Source organism: Vidua chalybeata (genome assembly GCF_026979565.1).
Source record: "Vidua chalybeata isolate OUT-0048 chromosome W unlocalized genomic scaffold, bVidCha1 merged haplotype SUPER_W_unloc_1, whole genome shotgun sequence".
NCBI classification, from domain to species: domain Eukaryota; kingdom Metazoa; phylum Chordata; class Aves; order Passeriformes; family Viduidae; genus Vidua; species Vidua chalybeata.
In genome coordinates, this window is record NW_026530320.1 from 1898269 (window position 1) to 1910395 (window position 12127).

Here is a 12127-nt window from a genome sequence, read left to right on the forward strand (position 1 = left end):
TTGGAAGCTGGTAGAAAGAGTGTACTGGGTCTTGAATGTAACTAACCCCTGGCTTACAGAGCATTGTTGGCTTTGCTTTGATGTTAAACCCCCATTTTATGAAGCTATTGGAATATCAGAAAAGGCAAGACGTGCAAATGGCAGTAACTCCCCTTCATGTAATTGGAAAGATTTGCGGGGGCAAGGAATCACATTGGCCTCAGTAACAGGGAAGGGGAGATGCATTGGCCAAGTGCCCCAGCACATGGAATTCCTGTGCGAAATAATAACTACAGCAAAACGAGAGGATAAGCCAGCCAAGGGGTTACTCCCTGCTAAGAACACAAAGTGGATCTGTGCAAAAGGAGGACTCACACCCTGCATCTCCCTGGAAATTTTCAATGAGACCTCAGATTACTGCATACAAGTCGTCATAATCCCAAAAATTATCTATCACCCCCAAGACTATGTATATAACCTACAAACTACCCCAGCACACCATCTACAAAAACGAGAACCTTTTACTACACTTACAGTGGCTGCTTTAATGCTCATGGGGGGAGCGGGTGTAAGCACGGGAGTGGCCTCCTTAGTAAAACAAACGAAAGAATTTCACTCTCTAAGAGTAGCAGTGGATGAGGACTTAGAGCGAATAGAGCAATCCATATCAGCCTTAGAGAAATCGGTGAGATCCCTATCTGAAGTGGTTTTGCAAAATAGGAGAGGATTGGACCTCCTGCTCCTACAGCAAGGGGGGCTATGTGCAGCGCTCAGAGAGGAGTGCTGTATCTATGCAAATCACACAGGGGTAGTCAGGGATACAATGACAAAACTAAGGGAAGGATTAGAGAAACGAAAAAGGGAAAGAGAAGCCCAACAAAGTTGGTATGAAACCTGGTTCAACAGTTCCCCGCGGCTGACTACCCTATTGTCCACAATTGCAGGGCCCCTAATTTTACTGATTTTGGGACTAACCTTCGGCCCGTGTATTTTTAATAAGGTCATAGACATAGTAAAGGGGAGATTAGAGGCTGCTCACCTCATGTTGATAAGGGCCAAATATGAACCCATACCAGAGGATCCTGAGACTAATGAAACCTTAGCCCTCAGCTTACAAGAATTAAAAAGGTTTGATGAACAAAATAAAGAAAAAGAAAAGGGGGGATTGTGATAAGTTAGAAAAGACTCCTTGTTCATCAGGACAAAAAGGGGAAAGCCTTGTGTAAATAACAGGAAGCCAAAGGGGAAGCCTTGTGTAGGTAACAGGATTTGAGCTGAGATGCATATAACATATAACCTTATATGGAAAAGACCATTACAGGGTCGTGGACTTTCATCGAGGAAGAAGAGAGGAGCCTTCCTCCAGCGACCACCAGAGAGTAGACGACCCCCTAGCAACAGAGGGCGCAAGCGCAGAGTACATCCAGAGATACCGCGGACATGGAAGGAAGAGAGTATAAAAAGACTCTGGGGAGGGGGAAATGGGGTGAGCCGTTTGCGGAGCAGGAACTCCCCGGCTGCACCCAGCGCTGTTTGCTTGCCATCGCTTGCTGTAATCAATAAATTTCTTATTGACCCTCGAAAGGCTGAACAAATTATTCGCCTCTATTTATAACAGTTGAGTACCGTATTTCTTATAACTACCCTTTTAACCCCTTTTACCATAACCAAACAGTGCATGCTTAACAATTATCAACTGCTTTACAACCGTTTCTAACTTATTTTTAACAGATGCATGCACATGTTTCTATACTACCAACCCTATGACTGATTCTGTGCCAGAAGCAGTGGCTGTGGAGGATCAGGATCCTCCAAGGGTACCTCTGTTGTATGATGCATATTTAACACTTGAATATCCCAGGCATTTGTAGGTCCGGATCAGGAATTAGGAACTATACTGAACTGATTGCTGCCACATGTTTTCAAATTGCAGAGCACTACCTGCAATGTATTGTGCAGTTGTGCAGCATATATACCCCAGGGATGAAAAGCTAAATACCCTGATTAAGAAACATCAGAAGGTTGTTTAATGTATGCATTACAATGTCGCCCTAATAGCACATCACCTTCCTCCTCAGCTCTTTTCCTTTAGTGAGTCGCTCCGACTACTCTGCTTGCTCTACACACTCTACTTCGCCACTGGCTAACTATCACCCGCCGCTCCCCTTAGGGCTTGAGGGGAGGGAGGGGACGGGGCCTCGGCCGCTCTGCGCCATGGAGTGGTGCTGGCGGGCTCGGCGGCCGCTCTGCGCAGTGCTCAGTTGTTCCGGCGGTGGCGGAAAAAGGAAGTGACGCCACATGCAGAGCCCTGCGGCCTCCGGTGACATTCTCTCTGGCGCTGGGGGTGCGGAGTGGCGTCCGTTCGGCTAAGACCCAGCTCCTTCCGGCCACCCATGCCACAGCTGTTACCCCCCGGGTGGAGGCTAGGAGGAGCCTTGCGGTGTCCAGGTGAGCGGGGCCGGCTCGGCCAGGGCTCACCCGCTGCCCGCTGCTGTAGGGCCGGGCCACCTTGCCTCAGCCGCGGGGGCGCCGGAGCCGTTGCCGTTAGCCCGGCTGCGCGTGGGCGGGAGACGGCGAGGCGCCCTGGGAGAGGCGGATACTGGCCTCGCACTCCCCCAACCCTACCCCGGGGCTGGCGGAGGCGGGAGGGCACACTTCAGGGGCCCGGTCCCATCAGGGTCGGGAAGGCCCGCGCCGGCCGAGGACTTTTCAGGGAAACGTGGGAGTCTCTTGGGAGCTTTCAGTACTGACTGCTTCGGTAATAGTGAGCTCTATCACGGCCCGGCCCGGTACTGGGACCGCGGGATTCAGCCTAGCCGCTGCTTTTTAGCTCTAACCTTGCCTGGAGTCAGCGGATGAAAGCCTCACCACAGCTCCTGGAAGCAACTTTGGCCACTTAGTCTTTCCTGGGACATCTGTAAAGTGCTGTGAGATCGTGTTAGCTGTTTCGAAAAAACCCTTTGAAAAACAAGGGGTGTAAACTGCTTCAGTTTTATGCTTCTCTAGTTTTTTTGCTTCTTTGTTTACCTTGTGGGAAGCTATATTTTATGTGGAAAAAAGTTCCAAATTGTTCGTTGCTTATCTAGCCTGAATTCTCCTTGAGCTCCTAATATCTAGGTTGCAGTTAGTTAACACCTGTAATGACCATTTCTATGATATAAGAGCTGAAAGTCAGGCAGTCACAACAGCGCAGCTTCTCCGCTACTCTGGAAAAGGGTAACATTGCTTTTGCAGAGCAAATAGGTTTGTAACAAGCTCTAAGGAGTCATTAAATTACTTGTTATGTGTTTTCTAAGCCCAAATATCTTGCCCCCCCCTTCATGTATGATACCAAAACAGTGAGATGAAATGTGGAGAACTCAGCTGTCTGACAGCAATCATTTTTAAGCATAATTTTCTGAATATTTCTTACCTTTAGTGATCTGGTATAGTTTGATGCTGGCAAAAGAAGCTCCAAAGGGAGCGATTATGTGGCTGCTAAAGGCTTATAAAATAGTGCTTTTTGTGGTTCATATATACCAGTAACTCTGGTATTCTGTGTAGGGACTTAGGAGGAGGGACTATGGGGGTAATGGAAGATAGTATGTGAGTTTGGGTAGCTGCTATTTATGCCCAAGTATGAGGATAACACTTCTGACTCATTTTTAAGCACTTTATTTTTTAATTATAATGTGTTGACTATTTCTGTTTGCTCTTTAGCCTACTTGCTGGTTGACATGAAAAGGTGCAATGAGATTCCTGAGAAATCAGGAAGAGGAAAGTGACCATAGTCTTACACATTCAAGCATATGATGTATATTGCAATATAGCCTGGGCATTTATGCTTTTGCTCGATAAGTGCATGCAGTCTGCCTGCCTGGTAGAAATTAAAGTGCACAAACAACCTGGGAAATAAGTGGATACATTAAACTGTGTACTGTGAAGGGAGGGGAAAAGGTAAGGAACCTGATGCCAACCACAAGGCAGTTGAGAAAGGTTGATAGAGTGATCACAACACGGAAACTAAGCCCTGCTCTAACTGATAAAAGAGAAATAGGAAGGATGTTTGTGCAAATTTCACAAATGAGCCGATCACACTGGCAGCTGACAGTGTGGAGGAGGTGGGGATTAATCAGGTAAAATAAGATTGATTTATCAAGAGTAAATATGGAGAATCATGAGAGGCTTTGAACACTAAATGTTAGGGAGATAAGTAGATATAACTTGATCTTGTTATAATGAGACCGAGTTATATACTGAGATCTCATTGATATAACTTGGCCTTGTAAGTGAACTGGTGATTGGTGGCCATCTTGACCAGTGACCACGAAGCAATCAAGTTTAAAATCTCTGTTGCCAGGAGGAAACGTGCCAGCAAAACCTCAACCCTGGATGTGAGGAGAGCAGACTTCAGGCTGCTCAGGGAACTAATGAGTAAGGTCCCCTGGGAAAGCACTTTTGCAAGTGCTGGGGTCCATCAGTGCTGGTCACTTTTTAAACATTACCTCCTAAGGGCACAGGAGAAGGCAATTCCTAAATGTCAGAAGTCCAGCAGGCAAGGCAGAAAGCTAGCTTGGCTGAGCAGGGACCTTCTTTTGGAGATAAGGCAAAAGAAAAAATACTTGTATTTTGAAGACTTTCAGGCTAGCATTTTTGTTTCAATGTACATGGATTGTGGATTTGATGTTACAGTGAGACTTTTGTAGCATCCTGCACAATGCTCTTCTGCTTTGATGCTTAGAAATTTCCTGGAAATGAGCAGAAAAAGCCAGACCTTGATTGGATAAGTGTTTTTTCTGGCTATGTTTCTGCTCTAATGTCTTGTTTCATGGTGCTTGGTCATTAGCATTTTAAGACTTATTTAAGACAAGGCAGATTTCACTTCCATTCATCCAAAATGGGTAGAGGCCAAGAGACTCTCAGCAGCAGAGCTAGAAATAACTAAGTGCCAGACTTTATAATATGAGCTGTCTGCATGATGAAACAATTACCATTTCAATAATTTGTTTTTCATTGGAAATAATTACATTTCCATTATACCAGTTTGAGGTTGGTGCTCTATGTACTGTACTGTATTACTGTATAATAGTACTGTCAAACTTTCTGAAGTAAAAAGAAGCAACTTGACGTGATAGCCAGGTACGGTTAAGAAAGTGCTGTTCTCTTGTATTGTGATTTTCTTATCAGCTGGTAATTCTCCTGACTCTTCAGCACACTCTCCCGATTCTTGCTCTCTTGAAATGCCAGCTCTGGCCAGAGGCAGTTCTAAATAATCTGGCAAAAGAAAAATTTTAGGGGAAAAATGTTGGTGAAGAGTAGGTCAGGAAGCTGTTTATGAATTCCATGTACTTGTGTCTGGAAGTAAATGTAAGATAAGTGGAGTTTAGAGGCTGTCTCCTAATGAAGTTGAATAAAATGCTGGTAGCCTGAGGCCTCCTCATGTTTAATAAGATGTCTTTTGGAAATGAAGTTTTCATTGTGGGAAAGAATGGGCTTATGGGTAGCAGTGCCCATGAGCTGAATTACTGATAAATACAGTTTGAGTTGTCAATAGCTGTGGTTCCTCCAGAGCTGGTAACACCTTTTGATCAGCACTATGCAGAATCTGTGAGGAGTTATAAAAAAATCTTGCTTTGAGTATTGTTTTTAGAAAGTCTTAAAGGTGAAATTTTATTTTCCATGTTTCCACTTACTGTTATTAATAAATCATCTTAAAGGCAATTCACAGGCTTTGGATCCGCTCACTGTAATAAAGAAAATCCAGAAATTGTTGAATAGCATAAAACTAAAGTAGGGAAATACATTGAGTATCTTGCCAGAGTTAATTTCATAAGCCCTCAATAATTAGCTATAGACCTCACCTCAATTTAAAGTTGGGTTGATAACAGACACTTGATTTCCTTTTTTTTTTTTTGTTTTTGTTTTACAAGATGTAAATGTTTTTTCTGCTTTTTTAACACCTGTAGTGGATTACACTGTTTGTATGGAGCTCATCAAGCTACAGCAATAATAACACTGTTGAATGAATGGAATGGGATTGAACCAATACTCCAGACTTGATGCTCTTTTTTCTTTTATCTCTCCTTTTGCTGAGCGAGTTGTATATATTGTTTGTCTCCTGTTGCTAATTATTACTTTTATTCTTAAGAAAGCTCTGTCAGCTGAGCCACTTTTTGCTAAATCAAGACAAATTATGCAAAAAGTAATTTTGGGGTAATTGGTGCTTTTATTTAAGGATAAGTAAGGGGTTTTTTTGTTTTTTTTTTTTTTCTTTGTTTGGGGTTTTTTCCTCCTATCAGTACTTGCATGGTACTACTGAAAACTACCTTTTAATTTTCTTTTGCTCTTCTTGTAGCTGGTAGCTTGGTATCCTCTTACCTACTGTGATTTAATTTCTGTCGTCAAATATATGCAAAGTCTTCTGTATGTCATGGGAAAAAAATGTCTGTTTCCTGGTCTATCTGTTATCTTCTTGAAGTAGAGGTTGAATTTTTTTCACCTCTGCCAACTGGGAGTAAATACTGTAGAAAGTATTAGATTGTAAAACCTATGTTAGAGGCATTATTCATAATGCACATGCAACTGGCTTTTGGCCTAGTCAGTTCTGGGTTTTTTTAAATACAAAAAGTAGCTTTTGATAATTTGTTGAACCAACTTGTGTTTGCTTCATACCATTTTTTTTTCACCTATTTGTCAAAAGCTTATTCTAAATTAACTCTCTTCTGCACTGTCCTTTTTCTCTACCAGGTTTCCTTTTTCTTCCATGACACTGTGCCACAGTCATTATTATTCTTCCAATGCTCACAGACATTTGTCTATGGCTGTGGCGTCCTACAAGAATTTTCTTTTTTGTTTGTGCTGCTTTCAGCTGGGGCAGAGTTAATTTTCTTCACAGTGGCTGGTATGGGGCTGTGTTTTGTATTTATGCTGAACACAGGATTGATAATATAGAGATGTTTTTGTTATTGTGGAGCAGGGCTTACACAGAGCCAAAGCCTTTTCTACTTATCGTGCTGCCACGCTGGCAAGGGGGCTGGGGGTGCATGGGAGGTTGGGAGGAGACACATTCAAGACATGTGACCCCAACTGACCAAAGGGATATTCCAGACCATATGACATCATGCTCAGTAAAGAAAGTGGGCGGAAGGAGGAGGAAGGGGGGGACATTTGGAGTGATGGTATTGTCTTCCCAAGTGATTTATGCGTGATGGGGACTTACTCTCCTGGAGATGGCTGAATACCTGCCTGCTCATGGGAATTAGTGAATTAATTGCTTGTTTTGCTTAGCTTGTATACGTGGCTTTTGGTTTCCCTATTAAACTGTCTTTATCTCAACCCAAGAGTTTTCTAGCTTTTACCCTTCTCATCCTCTCCCCAGTCCCATGAGTGAGAGAGCAGCTGTGTCAGACTTGGTTGATGGCTGAGGTGAAACCATGACATTGTTGCATTAGTTTCTTAGGAAAGCTCAACTAAGGAGGAGAATGTTAGGATTTATAAAGATATACACTCAAAGGTTAGGTATCTTGAGCTAGCTGTGCTCTTGAGTATGGGGGTACAAGTGAGCTTTCTTTGTTGAGAAGATAGCATGTTGCTTCCAGTGAAGCTATACTTCTGTCACAGTCTTCGCTTGTTGTGACTCCTAGTCCGGCTTGGCTGGGGGGGAACATGGCAAAATAAAGGAATGGGTGCGATGGACTTGCCCGAAAATAAAGACTTTAATAGCAAAATAACAAACGTAGAAACCACACGATTAAGGGTCAAGATCCAAAGATGGGAGAGGTGTGGCGAAGGCAACAAGGTATAGGGGTAATCTGAGAACAGGGATCCAATCACGAATGCGAACTTGGAACATGACCTTATTTGTAACAGGTTCCGAACCAAGGGAGAACAGGAACCAGAAACCTGACCAAATATAGAATAGTTCCATTAACATATTGACTCCCATGACTACACTCTTCTCACCATGACCTGACTAGATGTCCCTTTTTCAGTATCCTTTTTCCCATGGTCTCAGGTTGATGCCTCCTGTATATGCTACTGAGGCTAAATCACTATTTATCCCAGCCAGCTCTGTTTCCACATACTTCTTGCTTACTGAGTCCTGAGACCACTGTCACAAGTGCTTTCTTCTTTAGGAGCACTTTGGGCTTGTAAAGATTGTGGCATTGATTGTTAGCAATCTGGTGGATGCTGAAATCAATTGGTACCTCTTATTGCTGGTCAGAAAAGATCAAGGTTTGGTGGTAAGAGCAGCCCAAGAGCAGGTGGTATCTTACTGTCAAATTTTCATAATTTGAATGCAACATGACTTTGCCTTTAGTGTACTGATACAATTTGTTTTTCAGTAGTATGCCTACTACAAATCTATGTTGCAATATTTAGATTTTATTCTATGAGCTTAATAATTAAATAAACAAATAATATTAGTGTCTTGTGGATGAGAAAATGACTTGAGGTGAGGGATTGGTTGGCTTACAGCTCCTTTCCAGCCTTTCTGTAGAATTTGGGCATGTCACCTGTTCTCTCAGTTGGCCAGACCATATGTCCTGGTTTCAGCAGTGATAAAGTTAATTTCTTCTCAGTAGCTGTTATAGTGTCGTGTCTTGGATTCAGTGTGAGAATAATGTTGATAACACAGTGATGTTTTGGTTGGTGCTGAGTGTCACAGCTAGAGCTGGTCTGTAAGCTGAACAGATGAAATAGACCATAACAGACCCCAACTCCCAGCCTAGTTCATTAGAGAATAGAAGTAAACAAGTCCCCAGGTAAGACAATGATAGGTTGGATTCGAACTCAAACAGGGGACCACAGCTAATCTCATTCAGTCCTGAATGCAGACATCTAATTGGCCAGTGAGCTGGGCAGTGTTAAGACCTCAACCAATCAGGTGTTTAGGCGTGGGAATTTTGAACCCCCTGACTAAAAGTTGGCTGTTGTCGCATGATCTCAGCATGTTCAGTTGTGTGCCTATCTCCAAAACTGCAACAACTGCAACAAAAAACAGCTGAGTAGTGCTTACCCAGGTCAAGGACTTTTCAGTGTCTCATGCTCTGCCAGTGAGGAGGTGCACAAAAAGCTGGGAGCCTAGCTGGGACAGGTGACCCAAGCTGGCCAAAGAGAGATTCTGCACCATAGAATGTCATGTCCAATTATAAACTGGGGCAGTTACCCAGAAGGGCAGCTAATTGCAATTTGGGAATGGGGTTTTGGCATCAGTCAGTGGGTGGTAACTGTATTGTGCATCACTTGTTTTTCTTGGGTTTTATCTTTTTTATTTACTATTATTATTCTTATATTTAACTTTGTTTCAATTATTAAACTTTTCTTATCTCAACCCACAAGTTTTACTTTGGATTCTCCTCCCTGTTCTCCTGGGGTGGGAGTGGTGGTGGGCAAGTGGCTGCGTGGTACTTAGTTGCCAGCTGGACTTAAACTGTTGCCTTTTTCCCAACTTAGAAATGAAACTTGATATAATTTTATTAAGGAGCTGATATAAAAGTGGATCTTTATTTAAAGGCCTTCAGGGGCAGTTATGGAATGATGTCCACAAAAGCCCACTCACACAGGGTGAATACAGTTTTTATAAGTTCACCAAATCAGCATAACTGACAAAAAAGAACCAATTAGGAGGACAGGTGGGGATGCAATTCCCCCCCAGGTCAAGCCCCTACTCTGGAGTCCCCCCTTTGGCAGTAGCTGTACTTTGTCCATGAAAACGTATTTCAAAGAGTTGTTCTCAACCTTGGTAGCTAGGAAGAACTAAGATAGCATAGGGGTCTTGTATCCCTCAGGGCTTGGAGCTCTGGAATTTGTTTTGTGTTTCTGCCTAGGGAAAGACCATGGAAAAGTACTGGGAAAACTAGTTACTAATACAATAGACTACAGAGCTACAAAAATATGTGCGAAAAACACAGAGAGCATATAAAAGAAAAAAAAAGACGAAAACCAAAATGGCATCAAAACCACACACCATAAAATGAGCAAGTTATTGCTCCATGCCAGGAAGATACTGGCTTAAAGCTAAGACATTAATTGGAATAGAATGAAAGTATTTTAAGCTTTAAATTACCTGAGAGTTGCCTTTGTTTATTTCCTTTGTTTATATGGGTAAAAAGGTCTGTCCTGGGTTGTAAGATATGTGTCTGTTCTATTTCCCATTTGTTAGAGGTGGGGCAGTTATCTTCTGTTAATTGGGCAGTTTTCTTTATCTCTTCCACAATCAATCCTCCCTCTGGGAAGATATCTTCTGTTAATGGGCCATTGAGTCTCACTCCATGACTGATAAAATTACATCATCCCATTGTGAGATGCTCTGGTCAGGGGAAGGAGCCAAGCATTCCTTCCTGGATATAATCGGAGATTTAGAACACCAGAAGCAACCTTCCCCCACTGTATTCCAAGAGGAGCAGTTTTCTTCTCCACTGGATTCCCAGAGGAAGACCAGACCCATGTACACTACCACTGGACCTTCAGAGGAAAACTACACCCTTCTACAGGATCACTGCTTCAACAGAACCATACCTGTCACTCCAGGAGGACTGCAGCTACCATTCAATTAGACTGCTACCAACACCCTGACCCACAGGGTGTCAGGTCGTATTCTGACTCTGTCAGTGTTTTTAGTTTGGTATTTTTTTTATTTGTACTATTGCATTTTTATTTTAATTTTCCTAGTAAAGAACTGTTATTCCTGCTCCCATATCTTTGCCTGAGAGGTAGTTGTAGTGTCTGTTAAGTAGGCAGCACTGTTACTGGAAATGAACATTGCAGAGAACCTGACAAAACAGCTCTCTTATCTGCTGAGAGTCAGATGTCAAGGGTTGTGCAATTTTGGAGCGCTGTTTTGCAAGATCAGGTGAGTCTCCAATGTTCTCCCTTGCTCCAGGCCTGTGGCTGCTGTTGGGCAAAATGCTCACCTTGCTGTCCTTCTGGACCCTGACTGATCTCATTCAGTCAACTATCCAAGGTGCATAGCTTTCTTCTGTGAAGTTGAGTAACAAAAGGAGTTGATGGGGGCTCACTGCCTCAGCATGTGTGGATGTGACAGCCTGGTCAGAGAGCGAGAAAACGAGATAAGTTTTCTCACTGCGGACTTGTGAGAATTTTAGGGAGTTGTAGGGAAATAATGATAGCTTATTATTGTAAACAACCTGCAGGTGGTGTTTTTCTACTCTTTGTTTTTCTGTTCTTCTCAAGGATTGTTTGTGAGAAAAGTGTTTTTGTTAATTAGCCAATCAGGTAGAATGTGTCAGGACAGTCTATGAAGAGGAGAGTTTTTCGCATTAAAGTTGTTGTTGTGCAAACCAGCCTTCTTGGAGTCTGTGCTGCTTTCTTACTCAATAGTGACAAGCATGTAGGCAGTTCTGTCTCGGAACAGCATCAGTGACCTTTGAGATTAAGGGCTCCTGTAACTGCAGCCTGTGCCTCATGGCACTCATTTCTGCTTCAGTATTTCCAAATATCAGCAATAGCAAGGTACATTTGTGCCTGTCCATGCTGGACTAGATTTGATTTTTTTGAGAGACAGCACAAGACCTTCTCAAATAAAAACTGCAGTATTGAGATAGCTTTACTACTTTGAAGTTACATTGCAGTTGTCCGGATATGTTAACGAGTTATTAGTGAATAATTCAATGTTTGATTACTTTCAGGATATTTCAGATAAATTTTCTTAATCTGAAAAGTATGATTAATTTACTACTGTTATGCTCAAGCAATTTAAAATGTGGCTTTTTTGTGAGCATTACTTTATTACTTTATTGACCACGGTAGAACAATAGATAAACATTTATTGAAAAGAGGAGGTTTATTTATACAGAACAGCATGAACCAGCAGAGGAAACAGAATACATTTCCTTTGAGTAACAGAAATGGATAGGTAAAGTGGGAAAATTTGTTAAAATCTTAGAAAAACATGGCACATCCTTATGATGATCCTCTGTAGTGTGATCTTCTGCAAACTAATATATAGCAGAGAGAAAAAGAAACAAAAAGTATGGCTAGCATTGATTTCTGCCACTGGTTTTGTTGATAGAATAATGAAAAATCTAAATGTGAGTCACTTAAATTTTTAGGAACAGGTAGTAATGAAGATATGTCTCCTCTGATTTTTAGAGAGCCTTGTAATCTTTAAATTGCTGCGTACTTCAGAAATATGATTTCACTGTGA

At 42.3% G+C, this 12127-nt stretch overlaps 1 protein-coding gene across 2 annotated transcripts in view; it reads left to right on the plus strand.

Annotated features, from left to right (window-relative positions):
- The first annotated feature begins 2313 nt into the window (after positions 1 to 2313).
- The window catches only part of LOC128782850 (protein C18orf25-like), a 90440-nt gene continuing 80626 nt past the window's right edge, over positions 2314 to 12127 (plus strand). For both annotated transcript variants that reach the window (XM_053933341.1, XM_053933342.1), the window contains exon 1: positions 2314 to 2427. The gene's annotated coding sequence lies outside the window, so the exon portion shown is untranslated. The remainder of the gene's footprint in view (positions 2428 to 12127) is intronic.